The sequence below is a fragment of the Dermacentor albipictus genome, chromosome 7 (assembly GCF_038994185.2).
Source record: "Dermacentor albipictus isolate Rhodes 1998 colony chromosome 7, USDA_Dalb.pri_finalv2, whole genome shotgun sequence".
In the NCBI taxonomy this organism is placed as follows: domain Eukaryota; kingdom Metazoa; phylum Arthropoda; class Arachnida; order Ixodida; family Ixodidae; genus Dermacentor; species Dermacentor albipictus.
In genome coordinates this window covers 116,354,806-116,371,184 of record NC_091827.1, presented here as the reverse complement: position 1 = coordinate 116,371,184, position 16,379 = coordinate 116,354,806, and positions in this window count along the sequence as shown.

The following is a 16,379-nucleotide window of genomic DNA, read 5'->3' as shown; positions in this document are numbered from 1 at the left end:
TTGAAAACACCAGAACACATCAAACCTGTCTCGTGTATTTTTCAATTCTTGCTCTAGAAGATAAAAGTACAGGCAGCACTTGAAACATGCCCAAACGGCTTGGTGTATTTTTGAGGTATCGCTCTAGAAGACAGAAGTACATGCAGTACTTCCAACATGCTTAGACACGCGCAGAGCTTCGTTACCTTCATCCAGATAATTGACACGAACTTGCATACACGCTCAAAAAGCTTTCCGCTTTAGATGCAGGGGCAGTGTCGCCGAAATTCTTCCTCACAGCGTAACAACGTTTTAGTTCTCCCTGTAATCAACCGCAATGTGTCCTGGTCAAGGTGGGCGCCTCTATTTTTGCTACTTAAGCAGTCCTTTGGTGCTGTGCTTGATTTCTCCAAAATGAAACACAACTTTCAATTCCTATCTATTGCAGAGTGTTAAGGAGGGCACTTATGGAAAAAAGCAAGTAGGCGTTTTGTTTTACAGCTAGGCATATGCAATCGCTACGTGCCAACTGGTGGTCTAGGTGAGCGTGGCACAGCTGTCGTGTTTGCACGCACAGTATAAATGGCTCACATTCGGCCCTGACACAAGGCCACGCACTATTACAAATATTCGTTTACACAATGAAACCCCCTGGCATATATATACGTCTGTCCGCAACGTACCCATCCCACTACAGTAACAGTCATCGTAAATGCGAGCATAGACAAATTTAGATATCCTTCTGTTCATCTGTTACCGTTATTTTATTTTCTTGAGTAAATCAATAAAATTCTCTCTCTCTCTAGAAAAGGTCGTGCCTCCGTCAGTGCAAGGGTAACCTTTCATATATAATAATAAAGACTTAGTGCTTAAATTTTCTTTTACGTGTATTGCAGTCTAGGCAATGCCAGAAAAGTGCAGAGGTTGACCACAGCATTGCGGATAGCGGCTTCATATGACCGCATTGATTATCACGTGTGACATCAATTTCACTTAGTGTGAAAGTTTCAGCCATCAAAGAAGAGAAGGGAAAATGTACATTACAGATTTGTTAGTCACAATGGCCCTACACAAAGAACAACGTAAAATCTATTCAATCCAGTGAAACTTTAAAAAATAAATTTTGGGGTTTTACGTGCCAAAACCACTTTCTGATTATAAGGCACGTCGTAGTGTGGGACTCCAGAAATGGCGACCACCTGGGGTTCTTTAACGTGCACCTAAATCTAAGTACACGGGTGTTTTCGCATTTCGCCCCCATCGAAATGCGGCCGCCGTGGCCGGGATTCGATCCCGCGACCTCGTGCTCAGTGCCTAACACCATAGCCACTGAGCAACCACGGCGGGTGGTGAAACTTGGTGGCATACATTCTTGAAGAACTCAACTGATCTCCTGTACTCCGGTATTCCGTCAATTGTGAAATGTTTGCACACAGTAATGAAAGCCTTGGCGAGCTACGCAAAGGGGGAAGGCAGCTGGGAAGGACCAGGTAGCAGCAGATTTGTTGAAGAATGGTGGGCAGATTCTTCTAGAAAAACTCGTTTCCCTCCATACACAATGCTTCACGACTTCGAGCGTACCGGAATCTTGGAAGAAGGCTAACATATTCCTAATTCATAAGAAAGCAGACGCCAAAAGCTTGAAAAATTACAGACCGATCAGCTTACTGTCCGTTGCCTACAAAGTATTCACTAAGGTTATCGCAAATAGAATCAGGAACACCTTAGATTTCTGTCAACAAAAGGATTAGGCTGGATTCCGTAAAGGCTACTCAACAATAGACCATAATCGCACAATCAATCAGGTGATAGAGAAATGTGCGGAATATAACCAACCCTTATGTATAGCTTTCATTGATTACGAGAAAGCGTTTGATTCAGTCGAAACCTCAGAATTCATGGAGGCATTACGGAGTCAGGGTGTAGACGAGCCGTATGAAAAAATACTGAAAGATATCTATAGCGGCTTCACAGCCACGGCAGTCCTCCATAAAGAAACCAACAAAATCTCAGTAAATGAAGGCGTCAAGCAGGGAGATACGATCTCTCCAGTGCTATTCACAGCGTGTTTACAGGAGGTAATAAGAGGCCTGGATTGGGAAGAATTGGGGATAAGAGTTAATGGAGAATACCTTAGTATCTTGCGATTCACTGATGATATTGCCTTGCTTAGTAACTCAGGGGAGCAATTGCAATGCATGCTCACTGACCTGGAGAGCCAAAGCAGAAGGGTGGGTCTTAAGATTAATCTGCAGAAAACTAATGTAATGTTTAACGGACTCGGAAGAGAACAGCAGTTTACGATAGGTAGCGAGAGGCTGGAAGCGGTAAAGCAATACATCTACTTAGTACAGATAGTGACCGCGGATCCGGATCATGAGACTGAAATAACCAGAAGAATAAGAATGGGCTGGGGTGCACTTGGCAGGCATTCTCAGATCACGAACAGCAGGTTGCCATTATCCCTTAAGAGAAAAGTGTCAAACAGCTGCGTCTTACCAGTACTCACGTACGGGGCAGAAACTTGGAGGCTTAAGAAAAGGGTTCTACTTAAATTGAGGATGACGCAACGAGCTATGGAAAGAAGAATGATAGGCGTAACGTTAAGGGATAAGAAAAGAGCAGATTGGATAAGGGGAACAAATGCGGGTTAATGACATTCTAGTTGAAATCAAGAAAAAGAAATGGGCATGGGCAGGACATGTAATGGGAAGGGAAGATAACCGATGGTCATTAAGGCTTACAAACTGGATTGCAAGGGAAGGTAAGCATAGCAGGGGACGGCAGAAAGTGAGGGGGGCAGATGAGATTAAGAAGTTTGCAGGGACAGCATGGCCGCAATTAGTACACGACCGGGGTAGGTGGGGAAGTATGGGAGAGGCCTTTGCCCTGCAGTGGGCATACCCAGGCTGATGATGATGATGACCATGACCATGATCATGATGCACACAGGCAAATTCCAGTATTCCACTTCCTATAGTGCGTCATGGTACTTGGCATGTTCACTCAGCGACCCTCAGCAGTTTCAAAGAATGCATCAAGTTTAATGTGAGCTGTAAAAGATTGACTACATGATGACGTTTGCATATGGGGCTAAAATTTCTTCAAAAGTCTTGAATAAGAATATATAATCAAGAACCCACAGCATGATTATCTACCGCTAGCCCGATGTGTGTGAATGAAAGAAAATGATGAATAGCCGGGCAAGGGAACAAGAGTTTAGGATCGCCAGTCAGCCTCCAGGGGCTATGAAGGAGTACGTTTACCTAGGTCAACTAATCACAGGGAACCCTCATCATCACGAGGAAATTCATAGCAGAATAAAAATGGGTTGGATTGCATACAGCAGACACTGTCAGATCCTGGCCGGAAGCTTACCATTATCATTGAAGAGGAAGGTATACAGTAGTGCGCTTTGCCGGTGCTTACATATGGGGCAGAGACTTGGAGAATGACAAAGCTTCAGACCAGGTTAAGCACCGCGCCAAGAGCGATGGAGTGAAGAATGCTAGGCATAAAGGTAAGAGACAGAAAGAGAGTAGTTTGGATCAGATAGCAAACGGGTTTAACCTATATTCTAATGGACATTATTAGGAATAAAATGGAGCTGGGCAGGTCTGTAATGAGCAGGCTTGATAACAGTTGGACCATTAAGGTTACAGAATGGGTACCAAGAGAAGGGAAGCGCTGTCGAGGGTGGCAGAAGACTAGTTGAGGCGATGAAATTAGGAAATTTGCAGGCGCTGGTTGCAATCGGTTGGCGCAGGACAGGGGTAATCGAAGATCGCAGGTGAGAGGCCTTCGTCCTGCAGTCGGCATGAAATACGCTTATTAGGATGATGAAATGAAACTGTCTCAATAGGCGGAGCACAAAAAGGTGTCCATTAGATTTTGGCTCTGTGTCACGATCTATGGTCATTGATATTCATAGTTCGGGATATATTGCCCAAAGCAAAATAGTATGCAGGTGCCGTATCAGGTGCAGCGTTTTATAAAAAAAGGCAAAAGTTTCAAACTGTTTTACTATCTTGGGTGCATTGGCGCATGTTCCACATTTTTGATGCTGCCTGAAGCTCAGAATGACCAGGAGCAAACGCCTCTGGATTTGAGTGTGTTTGTTGAGTAGTAGCGACTTATTTAAATTCACCTTGCACCGCTTCTCCACGTTGCACTTAACACTTTTTTTACCTAAATATATTGCCTAAAATAAAGTACACTTTCGGGGTTTCACATGCGAAATCCAAATGAGTATGACGCACGCTGTATTGTGGAGCTGCAGAACAAGTTTGACCACCTGCGGTTGTTTAACTTGCACCCAATGTACGGTGCACGAGCGTTTTTCCAATCCGCCCCCATCCTAATGGGACGGCAACTGTCCTAATCGAACCCTTCACTTCAAGCTCAGCACTTTAATGCCATAACCACTGGGCTACCACGGCGGCTAAAAAGTACATTGCTACCTTGTAGCAAGATGTTCAGGTTAGCTTCGTATCCCACTTTTTCTGCGTTACACTAGACAGATTTTGGAGGCAGTATTACTGAAGCCCATGAGACAACATGTAAAAAAAGTGGTAACTTTGCGCTGCGCTGTACATATAGCTGCACATACCGCTTTTATATTTCCTTTCTACGAAACATAACCTGCCCCCATTAGCACTGAGTCTTCTGTCTGATTCAGCATTACCATAAAGTGAACTAGCATTTGGAGGTGTTTGTGAATGTAAAAGACCACATAGCCACCTGTTTTTTTAATAGTCATAATTAGCCTCTCAAGAATCTTATTTAGCTTTTCTAAAGAAGTCTGCAGTTCGTGAAACAGGCCCAAAGAAATACTTGCCTTACTTGACGTGCAAAAAAGCTTCAAATACCGGTTTCCTAACGTTTCGTGGCCGAATGAGCTTTCATAAACGGAAAAAAACTTGTTTATTCCTCTCTGATTCTCTAACTGACTGCATAAAGCTTATATGAAAAGGTATATGTAAGCTTGGTAGGCTTAGCGGTGGTGACCAACCTGTGTGTGTGTGTGTGTGTGTGTGTGTGTGTGTGTGTGTGTGTGTGTGTGTGTGTGTGTGTGTGTGTGTGTGTTTGTGTGTGTGTGTGTGTGTGTGTTTGTGTGTGTGTCATCTAGGCGGCCCCGAGCCTGGGGCCGCCTAGATGGCCACTGGGAGCTGCTGCTCCCGTGCGGCTTCCTTGGCTCGCTGGACGGCCCAAAGTTGGTCTTGGAGTTCTGAGCTGAGCAGCACGGCCGACCACCGCGCCCGTAGATTTTCTGGGGAGACTGCCATTTTATTTTGGTATATTTCACATCCCCACAACATGTGTTGAAGGGTGGCTCTAATAGACTTACATAGCTTGCACATATCGCTCTCGTATATATCGGGGTCGAAAGTTTTTAGTTGCACGGGACTCGTATAAGTTTCTGTTTGTAGTCGCCTCCAAGTAACGGACTCAGCTCTGTTCAGTTTAGTGTGAGGCGGTGCTAATACTCGCCTCCGATTTTGATAGAATTTGGTAATATCAGTAAATCTTGTTAATATGCCTTTTTCTCTCCAGATTTCCTCCTCCGCGTTCTCCTGACCGGTGGAAGTCACTCTTTGCTCAGCTCGGCGAGTAAGACCTCGAGCTTCGCGGTGTGCTACCTCGTTGAGGTTGACTGCGGGAATGTCTGGAGTCGTATGCGCTGGGAACCAGAGCAATTGCCTGCCGTTCTTCTCTGCATTGGAGAACTTTGCTTCATTGACTCTGATGATGTGCCATGCCTCAGGAGAGATCCTACCTTTTGCATAATTTCTAATGGCCGCTTGAGAATCGCTTATGGTGTACTGAGAATTCGTGGAGACCAATGCTAGTGCAATGGCTACCTCCTCTGCGGTCTCGGAATGTTTGGTATTACCTGAAACGCTTGTAAGCGGTTTGTGGGTGTGATCTACGATTACTGCTACATAGCTATTTCTGTATGGGTAATCAGCCGCGTCTACGAAGGTTGCTCTGTCGTCTGACCCAAAGCTTCGGATAATTTTTTCTGCTCTACTCTTGCGTCTGCCGTCGTTGTAACCTGGATGGATGTTCTTGGGTATATTTGGTACTAGGAGTTTGCCACGAATTTCTCTCGTTATCATCCTCTTTTCCCCGTATAGATTGTGACAATTTATTCCTAGTTTGCTTAGTATATGCCTTCCCGCTTTGGTTTGGTTAGTCTCTCTGCTTGAGATGTTTGTTGTGCTTCTATGAGTTCGTCCAGTTTGTTGTGGAGTCCTAACTTTAGCAAGAGATCCGTGCTCGTACTGATGGGAATCCCTAAAGCTAGTTTGTATGCTTTTTTATCATGTTGTTAATTTTACGCTTTTCAGCTGCAAAGCAATTGTGGAAGGCTGCTATGTATGTGATCTGACTGATTACGAATGATTGTATAAGCCGTATGTTACTTTCTTCCTTCACACCTTGGTGCTTGTTAGTAATTCGTTTGATTAATCTCATGGTGTTGGTTACCTTTGTGTCTAACTTCTTTACGGTTTCCCTATTTGTGCCTTTGTTCTCGATTACCAGACCCAGCACTTTGAGCTGGTTGACTATTGGGATATTCCGCCCGTTCTTGGTGTGTAGCTTGATTTCCTCATGAGCCTTGTTTCTGTCGTATCCTTTGGGAGGCCTGCCTCTAAGTGTCGGGCGGTACAATAGAAGTTCAGATTTCTCTGCAGAGCATGTGAGACCTGTTCCTATGAGGTGTTCCTCTACTGTGTTAATTGCAGTCTGGAGTCGTTGTTCTATTGATCCGTCGCTGCCATCACAGGTCCAGATAGTAATATCTTCCGCGTAGATTGTGTGATTCAGGGACTCTATGTGATTTAATTTTTCGGGGAGTCCCATCAAGACGAGATTAAACAGCATCGGCGAAATGACAGCGCCTTGCAGCGTGCCGGCCCCCCCTATGTCGATCTCGGGTGACTTGAGCCCTCCGACGGAGATGACTGCTTTCCTGTCTGATAGGAAGCTCTTGATGTAGTTATACGTCCGTTGCCCTAGTCCTATTCGTTCGATGTTTTCCGATATGGTTGCGTGGTTGGCATTATCGAAAGCTTTTTTAAGATCAAGGCCCAAGATGGCCCTTGTCGAGCGCGTGTTATAATGGATTATCTGATGCTTAAGTTGGAGCATCGCATCTTGTGTCGAAAGATTTTTGCGAAATCGTATCATTGTATCTGGGTATATGTTATTACCCTCTAAGAAGTTGTCTACGCTGTTTAAAATTACATGTTCCATTAATTTTCCGACGCAGGATGTTAGGGAGATTGGTCTGAGGTTGTCTATCTAAAGGTTCTTACCAGGTTTTGGAATAAGCGTTATCGTCGCTTTCTTCCATTGAGCTGGCACTTCTTCCTTTACCCAACACTTGTTTATGTATTCTGTTAGTTTGGCTATCGATTCATCACCCAGGTTCCTGAGAGTCTCGTTGGTTATACCGTCCGGGCCTGGGGCGCATTTGGTGTTTAACTTTTGTAGGGCCGCGCGGATAATATAAGTTTGGTGGCGCAAGTATCTTTTATTACTTTGTGACAGAACTGCTTGATGGCCTAGTTGGTGCTTGCTAAAATACATGTTTTTTGGTGGAAAAGTGAAACACACACTAAAGGAAGACGCATAGAAGACAACACGGGCGGCACCTCCTACTAACTTAGTTTGGTCTGTGACACATGAATATATATACATATAGACGCATGCTCAGGTTGTTCACGAACCTACGTTAAGCAGCGGTAAATTGATTGACCGCTGGATAACGTAGGGTCGTGAAAAGGCTGCGCATCTGTGTATGTGTATACATATTCATTGTTCACAGCCCAAACTAAATCAGTTGGAAGAGCCGCCCATGTTGTCTGCTACGTGTCTTCCTTTTGTGTGTTTTAACTTTGGGGCAAAAAACATGTCTACCCTTTATTATGTTTTCACCTGATGACGTTGCTCAAGAACTAAAATCATTGGGAGCTTAGAGGAACCTATCAAATACATACGTTGCTTTCGTAAAACTCAATGTTTGCTACATCGTTTGCAGATAACTCCTTTCCCAAATGCGTACATTAACGAAAGTCTAATAACCATGAAATAAAAAACGAAGACGTTTTTGTCCACAACACAGGTGACTTCAATTATGGTAGCTTCGAGCCCAACAACCACAGTTGATGGGAAACGTTGGCGCTATCGGTTTATTTCACTTCAAAAGCGCTAAGCCGACTGCGAAGTTTCAGCCAGGGATACGTCTTTTGTTTTACCGTGTGCCCACTGTCACATTTTCTGACTATACCTTTGTGTGACGCTAGCACAGGCGCTTGTTTGCTGATGACGCTTAGCGCGTCATTCTAGCAACACATGGGCAAAACACGGATATGCTGATGCATTTCCTCGTGCAAACTGATGTTAATATTTGCTTTACTAATGTAATTTCTTGGGACTGATGCAATTTTGAAAGTTGCACACGCAATTTTTATGCGCCTTGGCAGTCTTCCCAGAGAGTACCGACTACTTTGCAGACCGGATCGTGGTGTATCTCGCCATTCAGGCGGGCCGGTGCCGGTGTTAGCGCGGTTTACAATAATGTGCTACAGGAGTGACTGAATATGTGCCACTGGGGTGGCTCTGCATGTGCACCGTCTATGTGCCCTGCGTACGGGCCACTCGGATCACTGAGTATATGGTGCGAGTACGTGCACTGCGGCCACAAGGCATGTGACAATGGATGTCAGCCCCTCTCCGAATGTCACCACTTCTTAACACGATTACCACTCTTTGTCCACATCATACATTCTGAGCCAGCAAAGCTGTGTTTTATGCTATTTATGAGCCTCTTACGCCGATCCAATGACCCAAGTTGTTTACCAGCTTGGGCTAATAGGTGGTTTAGATGCCATCATGATACAGCGTGGTTATGACGGTGTAGTCGACGTTCTATTGCCGTCATTCCAGCTTCGTTATCTCCCTCGTGATGCCACTGTCGTCACATCATTGTCATCGTAGAGTATTCATGCTCATGAGGCCATCATTATCCTTTCAACGCCATCGTTCCTGCTTCGTCATCTGGCTCTCGTAGTCATCATAGTCGTCAAACCGTAGTCTTCACGCTATCGTTACAGTACAGCTTTCGTGATACAGCTATCGTGTGGCCATTGTCGTCATACACTAATCGTCATATCCTTGTTCTAACTCCGCCTTTACCAAGCTGTCGTTGTTAGGCCATCGTCATGATTTCAGAATCAGCACCTTATTCTCGTCATATCGCCTTCGTCCTTCCATTGTCGTCACTGCATCGTCGCTATAAGTCATCATGCCGTCATGCTCATGGTTGACATTGGCAAGCGAGGGCCATAGCAAAGTGGGACAATAACATTGAATTACGCATATAGCCAAAGCAACGGAAATCTAGTGATCATCAGTACAGATTTTAATAGAGAGTTTTAGCAGAGCGTTTACGGTCCGCTCCGCTCAGACCGGCCTATCACAACAATTGGCACGCAGGCGCTCAGCAAAACGCTACCGGGAACACTGACGCGCGTGCGCACAGCACACATAGCGGCAGCGGAACGTGGGACGCTGACCACGTTCCGCTAGGAACCTGATTTAGCGGTGCGTCAGGAGGTGTGTAGATGCTTTCGTAATCGTTTTACCGCCAAGCTGAGAGCACGTCAGTGGCGTCTCTGGGAGACGCGCTTGTTAGATAAGCGAAATCAATGCATTCTATGCAGCCACCGGTGTGCGTGAAACGTGTGCGGAGCGGAGCGCAAGCAAACGCTCTGCTAAAACTGTCTAATAAACGTGTTTTCATCAAAAAGGTGTGTAGCTACATTACTTGAATGCTTATCGCATCACCGACGACAGTCATAATGAGATCATTTCTGCGTAGGTAATAGCAGGCAAGCGGCCGCAACTTCTCGGAGTTTATGTTGGCCGAACTTGGTGATGTCGCAGCCCGTAGGCGGAAAGTTGGTTACACACACACACACACACACACACACACACACACACACACACACACACACACACCTATATATATATATATATATATATATATATATATATATATATATATATATATATTGTGACGAAGAAGATCGGCAGTTTGAAAAGCCCCATTGCCATCGCGTGGCTCGTACCCTGTTCGCTCGCTGGCTGCGCCCTACCTGCTGTCGCTGCGTTGGTCGCTGCTTCTTCTATAGGCTCTTCAAAAATTTCGTCCATATCTCTACGGTCAACGCTATGACGTGGTGTCGGATCATCACGCTCTTTGCTGGTTGTCCAACCTAAAAGACCCGTCGGGCCGCCTCGCTCGGTGGGCCCTCCGAATCCAGGAATACGATATCCGTGTCGTCTATCGTTCTGGACGCAAACACTCTGACGCCGATGCCCTCTCGTGCTCCCCAGTTACTTCAGACAGCAGCACTTCTACTAATAGACATGACATCTCACCACTTGACATCCTGGACATGGCGTCGGAGCAACGAAAAGACCTATGGATCGTCATGATATTCGACTTTTTATCAAATCCTCCGGCAACTTCGGCACCTCGAGCGCTACGCAGACAGGCGCAGCATTTCACAATCCACGATGGACATTTATACCGCCGCAACTACCAAAATGACGGCCGCAAATGGCTCTTAGTAGTGCCTCGCCACCTACGACAAGATTTATGCTCCGCTTTTCATTCTGACCCGCAGTGTGGTCACGGCGGAGTGTCAAAAACTTACACACGGCTTCGCCTACGATATTATTGGCGAGGGATGTACACCTTCGTCAACAAATACGTGCGCTCCTGCATTGCCTGCCAGCGACGCAAATGTGTCCCGCATCTCTCCACCGCTCCTCTCCAACCACTTCCCTGCCCAGCTCAACCATTCGACCGCGTCGGCATTGATATAAACGGGCCTCTTCCATCTACTGGCGCTGGCAACCGATGGATTGTTGTGGCCGTAGATCATCTGGCACGGTATGCCGAAACCGCCGCCTTGCCTGCTGCATCAGCAAAAGACATCGCCTCGTTCATACTAAACAACTTCGTTCTCCGCCATGGCGCCCCTCGCGAACTGTTGAGTGATCGGGGCCGCGTATTCCTCTCAGACGTCCTGCAGTCACTCCTATCTTAATGCCAAATTATTCACCGCACTACTAGTGCTTATCATCCACAGACCAACGGCTTAACAGAACGATTCAACAGAACTCTTGGTGACATGCTATCAATGTATGTTGCATCTGACCACTCCAACTGGGATCTTGTACTTCCGTTCGTCACTTACGCATATAACACTGCCTCTCAAGCCACTACTGGATTCTCGCCATTCTTCCTGCTTTACGGCCGCCATCCCTCCAGCACCATTGATACTGTTCTGCCGTACCGGCCGGACTCTGCTGAATGCTCACCTGTTTCTGCGATTGCTCAGCACGCCGAGAAATGCCGACAACTGGCCCGTTCTTTGACGTCTGCTCAACAGTGCCGCCAAAAAGAGCGTCATGACCTCAATCCTCCCCCTCACCCCTTCCCCGTCGACTCACTCGTGTGGCTTTGGGTCCCGCCTGTTGCTGCTCCTGGCCTTTCGTCCAAGCTCCTCCCGAAGTACCACGGGCCCTACCGCGTGGTTGCACAAACATCACCAGTGAACTACGTGGTCGAACCCGTATCGTCATCTCCCGATCTCCGTCGACGAGGGCGAGAGACTGTACACATTGACCGGCTGAAGCAGTACTACGATCCGCCCACCTCTTCCTAGGTCGCTAGGATGGCCACTCTTCAATTCCGGGGGTGATTGTGACGAAGAAGATCGGCAGGTTGAAAAGCCCCATTGCCGTCGCGTGGCTCGTACCCTGTTCGCTCGCTGGCTGCGCCCTACCTGCTGTTGCTGCGTTGGTCGCTGCTGCTGTATATATATATATATATATATATATATATATATATATATATATATATATATATATATATATATATATATATATATATATATATATATATACCCTGTATTAACAGTTGCACTAGAAGAACGTTCGTGTGACCTCGACGAGCTGTTCACTGAAGCGCCGGCATTAAATGAGAATATGCAAGACCTCATAGTAGGACAAAGTTCGATTTCACAACATGAGTCCTCTCGCACGACCAAGAATCCGGCGTCTCTAGGTGGTGTAATCTTCCTTCGGCAAATTTTTTTATACTGCGCTATCACTCATGCGGCTTCGCCTTTACGCAGGCACTGCAGTGTCTCTTTCTCTTTTATTGCTGCTGCGCATGACTCCTGTTGATTCTGATTTCCAGTGAATCCGGCTTCACCTCATTTCGGTTACTGAGTGAATTATGCAGGGTGCCCCAACTGTCATGCACAAAAACTTTAAAAAAGAGCAATTGGATCACTCCAAGAAAACCTAGTGATTATTGTTTCCAATACAGTAGAGCAGCTGCCAATATTTCTTTCGTTAGTGAGATTGAATTAGGCCATTTTAATTATCTAAATCAAGAAGTACAGTCGTAATTATCAAAGTGCACTAAGACATCTATAGGCACCCCCGAGTGGCATCTAGTTGCGGTGTTTACAGCGACATACTAATTACGTTCAATTTTGTTTTTGATCGATAGAGAAAGCCTTCAAAAAAATTAAAAATAACACGTGACTGCTCTCCCACTCGCATTATAAAGCAACGCCCTCAAATAAGCTTATTGAAAGCAAGTGCTTTACCGCTTTGCCTGTCGCAAACCCGAAGATACTGCTCAGCGTCTTGATAATGGTACGGAAGGAGGAGAAACAGCAGGTTCTGCGGCTTCGCAGCTACTTCTTCTCATTTCTACGTCTGACTACTTATCCGTGTCTCAAGGTCGAGTGGTCACATATATATCAAAAGCCCCTTGACAACGCGGGGGAAGCACCGCTCTAACCACGCACGAAGCGCGAAATGGAATATACTAGGCATGCAATGTTTGGAAATCCCGGCTCTGCTCGCACCGCATTGAAGAGTGTGCACAGAGCTATATTTCGTGCCAGAAGCTTGCTTCGGACGAAAGCAAAATTAAAGTGATGTTTTTTATTTCTCCTGAAAGTGTATACGTGCTTCAAAACCAGCTTCGTGGCCAAAAATTGAAGCGAAATTTAACAGATCAGGATGCGCCTTCATGTACGGGAAATGCAAAACCGATGCGTTCGAGAAATTAAATGTGCCACTTCTAAATGTACGAATTGGCAAGTGCAACGTCCGCACAAAAGAAAGATCCAAGCTCCATGTTCTTTGCTATTTATCTGAATTATGCGTACACATTTCGTGGTATTGACATGGTGTTTCGAGGTGCTATGCTGGTGTGTTTCGTATAATTGCGACAACGACCGTGAAAAAGCCGTGAAGTGGAGAAACGCGTTTGCAACACCGAAATGTTAGGTGAGACCTGCGCGAAACGACGCAGAAGGGAGAAAAAGCAACGTTCACTGGTGTGGTACGCACATCGAAGCGGATGTAGACTTGGGATGGAATCACCATGGGGATGTAGCAAATTAAGAAAATACATGCAACATTTATTGAGTACACTGAACCATTACGAACCGTGATGAGCCGTGCTCCGGCGGCGGCTACGTCTGGCGCGGCGACACGGCCCGTATGTTGAAAGCGATCTGCGAAAGCACCAGAGTGTGGCACGTGCTGAGAGGTCCGTGAGCGCTGCGTTCCCACCGCTTCTTTGGCGTTGAAGCGAGAGGGAGAACGCAGGTGAATTCGCTCGCTGCTGCGGGCTCTATGCTGCAAGCGACTGGCCTACGGCACGGACGGAGTGAGTGAGTGAGTGAGTGAGTGAGTGAGTGAGTGAGTGAGTGAGTGAGTGAGTGAGTGAGTGAGTGAGTGAGTGAGTGAGTGAGTGAGTGAGTGAGTGAGTGAGTGAGTGAGTGAGTGAGTGAGTGAGTGAGTGAGTGAGTGAGTGAGTGAGTGAGTGAGTGAGTGAGATAACTTTATTTGGTCAACAATAGATGCGAGGAAACTCAACGTCACCTGGCTAGGCCCACTCGGGGCCATCAGATGAAACCTGAGGGCCCTCTCGCGAGCCCTCTGGACTTGCAGGGTTTGAGAGGTCTGGTCCTGGTCTCTTATGAGCTTCATGATTTCCTCTTGGGTGAAAGGCGGACCGGCACAGGAGCCCCACAGGACATGATCGAAGTACGAGTAAAAACCACACAGAAGGCAGTCCGGCTTTGGAACCGTTCGGGGTACATTGTGCACAGCGCTGTGGGGCTTGGGTAAGTGCTTGTTTGCAGAAGTCTGAGAGTGACTGCCTGGGCCCTGCACATAGAGGAGTGCGGCAAAGGCAGGAGTCTTCTTGGACAATTTTTTTCATTTGGTAAGGATAGAAATGCTTACGCATTTAAAACCATGAGATCTCAGTGTGCCTTTATTGTCTATGAATTTGTAAGCGCTTTTTAACACTAGGTGCTCCCTGGAGGACGTAATCGAAAAGGCCTCCTTATGTAGCTACACTGTACTGAGTCCGCTTGATCACAGCTTCCGTGGCTTCCTTGTTCACTAACACCAGAATTCTATCGCCGACATTCGTTATCCTTGCCTTGAGTTCATCTTAGGTCCGTCACGGCCACGTAAACACGATGTTTTCCATAACCACAAACAAAGAAATCGAAAGCAGAGAGGTCAGGTGACTTAGCCCGCCAATTTCCAGGTTGATGCCTTCGTATCTATTGCGCATGAAAATTCGCATCCAACCAGTTTCGTGCGCGGCCACTGCTGGCGCCCCAACCTACTGATACCACGGACGTGGAAGACGGGAAAGCGGGACATCGCTAAGAAACTCAGCCACCACTCCTGAAAGGATTTCATCCACGTAACGCTGTCCAGTCAGTGTGTGATCAAAAAAATTAGCAATTAGATTAAATGATGGCGTTTTCCTTGCCAAAACCAAAGTCTGATATTGAGGCGCGCTGTAGTTGGGGACTCCGGAAATTTGGACCACTTGGGATTCTTTAACGTGCACCTAAATCTAAGTAAATCGGTGTTTTCGCATTTCGGCCCCATCTAGATGTGCCCGCACAAGCCGGAATTTGGTCCCGCGACCACATCTGTAGCAGGCCAACACCAGCGATTGAAGTAAATGGGACCGACTATAGCACCGGCGCAAATTCCGAATGACCACTGGTAGTGGTACCAAGTGTGCGTAGGAGTAGCTCCAATTGTGTGCATTAGGCAAATTTACTTGGCCGTTTCTGCAAAAATTGATTGCATATGTGCACATGACGTTGCCCAAAAGGCCGGAGACTCATCGGCTTTTGTGAGAACCCAGTTCGAGAAATTTAGACGGTTCTACAGGTCCTTATTTTCCAAGCATTGCTGCTGGTTAAGGTGGTACAGGTGAAAAGCCGTTATTTAGAATCCTCCAAACTGATGACTTGGAAATTTGTACCCGGGTGGCCACGTCCCGCTTACTAGCATGAGTGTGTGAGGTCATATATGCAAGAAGATCCGTGCGTAGGCTAAGGCTCAAGAATAGAGTGATCCGCCGCTATTGGTTTGTATCAGCTTTTCATCATTTATGATGATAACCGATGTATTTGGTCTACCGCCACACTTCCATGACTGATATATTATTGCGGCCTTCCTGTAGTTGCAGCTCCTAAGGCAAGGGTGATGATTTCTACTGCGTCTTAGAGAAAGACGAGGTGACTTCGACAAAACAAAGCGCACCTCTAAGCCGTTGCACTGACGTTGTCAATTCCCTCTTGTGGTGATAGGTTTTGCGCCAAAAAAATGGAAAGACCACCTGTGCAATATATCTACGCTAAGACAACAGCTATCAGGAAAGGAAAGGTTAAGAGGTTTAAAGAGGTGCAAAGATGTTTAAAGGTTTCAGGAAAGGTTTTTCCTGCGAAACGCAGCTAGCTATGTTCGTTCACGACCTGCATGTAAACCTTGACTCTAACTCCCAGACTGACGCCATCTTCCTAGATTTCGCCAAAGCTTTTGACAAAGTTCCTCGTGAGCGTCTACTACTAAAACTTGCCGCATTACATCTGAATACCAATATCTTAGCATGGATTAAAGAATTCTTAAGTAACCGTTCACAATCAGTCTTTGTCAACAATCAAGAATCTAACTCTACCCCTGTAACCTCAGGCGTACCCCAAGGGTCAGTCCTTGGTCCACTACTATTTCTAATTTACATTAATGACCTACCAATGCATGTATCTTCTAACATCCGTATGTTTGCAGACGATTGTGTAATTTATCGTAAAATTAACAGCGTTTCCGATAACACGTCCCTTCAAAACGACCCGCGAAGTGTACAGGAATGGTGTAACCTTTGGCTAATGGAGCTAAACGCTAACAAATGTAAGACTGTCTCCTTCCACCGCCGCAGAAATCCACTTGTTTTCTCGTACCAAATTGCTGACCTC